Source organism: Physeter macrocephalus, chromosome 12 (assembly GCF_002837175.3).
Source record: "Physeter macrocephalus isolate SW-GA chromosome 12, ASM283717v5, whole genome shotgun sequence".
Lineage (NCBI taxonomy): Eukaryota > Metazoa > Chordata > Mammalia > Artiodactyla > Physeteridae > Physeter > Physeter macrocephalus.
Window position 1 is genome coordinate 32257437 of NC_041225.1, and position 5096 is coordinate 32262532.

The window sequence follows — 5096 nt, forward strand, 5'->3', positions numbered from 1 at the left end:
TTGTAAATAAGTTCATTTGTACCATTTTTTTAGATTCCACGTATAGGTGATATCGTATGATATTTGTCTTTCTCTGTCTGACTTACTTCACTCAGTATGACGATCTCTGGGTCCATCCTTATTGCTGCAGATGGCATTATTTTGTTCCCTTTTTATGGCTGAGTGATATTCCATTGTGTATATGTACTACATCTTCTTTATCCATTCATCTGTTGATGGACATTTAGGTGGCTTCCATGTCCTGGCTATTGTAAATAGTGCTGCAGTGAACATTGGGTGCATGTATCTTTTTGAATTATGGTTTTCTCCTGATATATGCCCAGGAGTGGGATTGCCGGAGTCACTGATGTAGAAAACAAACTTATGGTTATGAGGGGGGAAAACGGGGGGGAAGGGATAAACTGGGAGATTGGGACTGACATATACACACTACTCTATAGAAAATACATAACTAATAAGGACCTACTGTATAGCACAGGGAACTCAATACTCTGTAATGACCTATATGGCAAAAGAATCTAAAAAAAGAGTGGATATGTATATGTGTATAACTGAAGCACTTTGCTGTGCAGCAGAAACTAATACAACACTGTAAATCAACTATACACCAATAAAAAAATTTAAAAAAAAGAAGAATTTCCGCTTTCTCTTTAAGCCTCCAAATGGTTCAAATCCCAGCTTGCCCACCTGTCAGACCAGTGACGTTGTACAGGTGACCGAGCCTCTCCCAGCCTTAGTGGAAGGGAAGATGCCTATGTCCTGGGTCCGCTGTGGAAATGAGCCAGCTGGCAGTTGGGCCAGGCCCCGCGTGCTAAACCACAGCTGCCTGACACTTGTAAGAACCCCCGCACCCTACACCTTTCAAGGCCCTTTGAGGAGATCTGTCAGCGCCCACTCAGGCTGCCCGCGGTGATGTTTGGTGCCCGGTCTTCCTCTGTCTCCCACCCCTGTCTCTGAGGCTCACATTCGGACCCTTTCCTCCCCTCCCCCTCCCCCAGAGGCTCCTCCCCCTCTGGACACCATCTGGGGCTGCTGGTGGGAGGTCCCAGTGCCGAGGCAGATGGCGCCTCATCCTCTGGGGTGGTTGGCACACTGGCCAGTGTCCCTGCCCTCTGTGGCATTCTACTGGGGACCAAAGCAATATTGGCTCGGGCCCTGAAGAACTGTTAGTGACCATGGCACGTTTGGGTCTTCCTCAAGGTCACTACCTCCACGGGGTTCACACCTGAGACCCCAAAGCCTGGGCTGGAGGCCACGCTGAGCAGCTGTACTGCACCCCGGCTTGGAGTCAGTCCTTCCCAAAGACCGGGTTCTGTTCCGGGCCAAGCCTGCCCGCCTAGTTGGGGTTCTCTCAGGATCCAGGGGTTCCTCAATCCCTCCTGCCAAACAGGTGCATCTTGGAGCTGCCTCTCTAGTCTCTGAAGTGTGCTCTGAGTAGCAAGGGCACTCTTTCGGCTCAGGCTAGAACCTGCCCCCATGTACACACATGCGTGGAGGAAAGGGCTTAGCACGGCACCTGGTACACAGTAGGTGCTCAGTGAACATCAATACTCTTTACCCCTCACATGTGCACACACACACAGAGCACGGCGCTCTTTGAGCCCATGAATCTAACAGGACTGCGGTGAGTCTCACCTGAGATGTATGAACTCTAGAGCACGTGCCTACGTGAGGTGTAATTACCACAAATACTAACCCTTTTCCTTTGCTAGATCTAGTTATACGCTGGAGGATAGGGGAGGACGGGCTGGGGAGTGACGAAGATACGTGGGTGCAGGACGGAAGAACGGATCCCAGGAAAGACGGGAGCATGTCCAGCTAGAGGGATCGGGAACCAGGGCGGAAGGTACTCTGTCATGCCGGGCATGCCCTGCTCAGAGAAAGACAGTGTGGGCATGGAGACCAGAGCAGACTCCTGCAGGGAGAGAAAAAGCCTTCTGAGCCAGAAGAGACGCTTTAGCCAGGAGAACCTGTCGGAGATGCCATCCAGGCTGACGGGGTCACAGCAGCCGCAGCTCTGGGCCATGCTGCTCTGCCAGGAGGACTGCGGGAGCTCAGGGCAGGCGGGAGGGACTTCTGCAGGAGTGCCGGGCGGGGAAGAAGGAAAGCTGAGTATGGATGGTCACACTGGAGCCTGAAAAGGCCCCAGAGAAAGGCCTTTGACCCACAATTTAGAAACAACAGCGAGAAAGCAGCTGTGGGTCAGAGTGGTAGCTGAGGCCAGCCCAAGGCCATGGGCACACAGAGAGGCACTGTCTCGGGAGAGAGGCATTCCCGCTCCCCTCCTGGTCCCCTGCCCTTACCCCTGCACGGGGACCAAGGCTTCACAGGCTCCTTTTGTGAAGCACTGGTCTTAAATGAATCCGGGGGGAGAATAAGGCTGTGTAGGTAGCACAGCGTAGAGGGCCGCCTGTAGGGTCCCATCCGTGTGGTTTCATATTTCGGCTCTGCCCCCTCCTAGCACGGTGACTTTGGGCACAGTACTTAATCGTCCTGGCCTCTGGGAGACTGGCTGTTGTTTTCATTTGCTCTGAATTATCTTTAATGTCTAGCATGGTCTGTGAGCCTAATGGATTCATTTCTTTATTCATCTGTTCGTTCACTCATTCAAACAGACACTCTGATCACCTGTCAAATCAGACCAGCTCACTCCCAGGCCTACGGTCACCCATTAAACCCCAACAGCCGGACCTGCTTGGACTCCTCTCCCCACGCTACCCCCCTGTGCTCTATCATGTCACCACCTGCAGTTTCCGGAATGCACCAGGCTCCCTGGTGCTTCGGAGTATCTGCAGGCGCAGCCCTGACTCCCAGCCAGCCCTTCCCTGACCCAGGTAGAGCTAGTTTGGCCCTCTGGGCTCTCATAGCCCCTTACATTTGGGCCTCTAGTTTGGGGTTATCACCCGTGCCACAATCATGACCGGTCTGCCTCGCCCTGCAAACTGGGGGCTCCTGAAGGACAGCACTTTGGTTCTTGGCTTCTCTCTGTGTATCCCCAGCACCTAGCACAGGACCTGGCACAGAATGGGAGCTGAGAAAATGTTTGAGGCTCGAAGGAAAAAAGAGACCGTGATATATGTCATGGGTTGAACTGTGTCCCTCCCAAAAGATACGTTAAAGCCTGATATGAGCTGAATTGTGCCCCAAAATTCATGTTGAAGCTCTAACCCTGGTACCCCAGAATGTGACTGTATTTGGAGACAGGGCCTTTACAGAGGGGATTCAGTTAAAATGAGGCTGTTTCTGTGGGTCCTTATCCAATCCAGTGTCCTTATAAGAAGAGGAGATTAGGACACACAGAGGCACCAGGAATGCAAAGACAGAAGAAAGTCCACTTGAGGACACGGAGAGAAGACGGCTGTCTGCAAGCCAAGGAGAGAGGCCTCTGGAGAAACGGGACCTGCCGACACCCTGATCTTAGATTTCCAGCCTCAGGTACTGTGAGAAAATAAATGTCTGTTGTTTTAGTTGTGGTATTTTGTTATGGCAGCTCTGGAAAACTAATACAAAGTCCACACCCCTAGCGCCTCAGAATGTGACCTTATTTGGAGACAGGGTCATTACAGTTGTAATTAGTTAAGCTGAGGTCATGAGGATGGGCCCTATTCCAATATGACTGGTGTCCTTATGAGAAGGGGAAATTTGGACACAGGCAGACATGCACACAGGGAGAAGCCGTGTGAAGATGAAGGGGGACGCTTCTTGGACTTTTGGCCTCCAGCCTGTGAGACGATAAATTTCTGTTGTTTTCAGCCATCCAGTTTGTGGTACTTTGTTACGGCAGCGTTAGAAAACTAATACAGGATGGGAGACAAAAAAAAATATTACTTTATGACAAGTTCATCAAAGCGAGAGGGTTTTCTGCCCACGGCAGCACGGGCTATGGTGTCGACGCCAGATGACTGGAGATGAGCTTCCAGGGCCCTCTTCTCTTCCATTCCTGGTTCTTGTCCGCTACCGCCCCTCAAGCACAGACAGCTGGGTTACATTTCTCAGGGCTGCCGCTGAGCCCCATCCACCCCCAGAACTGCCCGCCACGTTATCAGTCCAGGATCACACCTGCTCCCCGAAATTCCATCTTCAGGAAATCTGGACCCAGGCCACGCCCAGCCCTCAGCAGGTCCCCGTGCAGACCCCGGACACCACGTTTTCTAACCTTCCTCGTTTTTCCCCAACTTGCCCACGCACAGCTGGCTTTTATTTTTTACCTTTGCTGTTACCTGTGCCACTACACACCTGTCCACACCCCAGCTCCCAACAAGGAGAGAGTGAGGGAAGGAAGGCAGAGGAGGGGAACTGAACCCCACGCAGGCGCTCAGACCCCTCTGAACCCGGCCTGCCTGGCCCTGAATGCTCCGAGGAACCGGCCCTTGTTTAGGGCGAGTCTGGGCACAGAGCCCTCCCCACAGACAGTGGCAGCGCTGAAGGGCTGGTGGAGACCAGGGCAACCCTCCTGTGGAAACTCGGGAGCTGCCACCGTTCACAGACATGAGAGGCCTCAGGCAGCATCTGCTGTGTCTGCGTTGCTCAAGCCCTTCCCACTCTGGCCCACTGCTTCCTGCTCCGTTCCCCTGTGACTCCCGTCACTGGGTCACTGGGCGTATTCACTGCCCCGCACAGGCCTTTCTCGTGCATGTGTCCGCTTCTCCCTGTACCTCATTTACCCCTGACCACTGAAATCCTACACAGCCTTCAAGGCCTGTCCCGCATGCCTCTTCCTCTAGCAAGCTTTCCCTGATAACCTCGACCAGAAGAGGTTCCCACTCCTGTCTTTGCCAAGTGCGGCATCCGGGCATGGGGAGTCGGGAGGTGTGTTTTCCCCAGGCTCTGGGGGCAGCGCTGTGCCAAGGGTGTAAGTGGGCGACCCTGAGCAGGCTCCTCTTCTGTCTGGGCTTTAGTCCCCCATCACAGTCCCCTGTGAAACAGAGATTTTATTTTTTATTTTATTGATTTTACTTTTTTTTTTTTTTTTTTTTTGGCGGTACGCGGGCCTCTCACTGTCGCGGCCTCTCCCGTTGCAGAGCACAGGCTCCGGACGCGCAGGCTCAGCGGCCGTGGCTCACGGGCCCAGCCGCTCCGCGGCGTGTGGGATCTTC

General features: G+C 53.1%; 1 long non-coding RNA gene across 1 annotated transcript in view; it reads right to left on the reverse strand.

Moving 5' to 3' along the window:
• Positions 1-4871: 4871 nt before the first annotated feature.
• LOC114487364 (uncharacterized) overlaps positions 4872-5096 on the reverse strand; it is a 74071-nt gene continuing 73846 nt past the window's right edge. Inside the window, exon 3 of the long non-coding RNA XR_003682400.2 lies at positions 4872-4915. This is a non-coding gene — a long non-coding RNA (uncharacterized lncRNA). The remainder of the gene's footprint in view (positions 4916-5096) is intronic.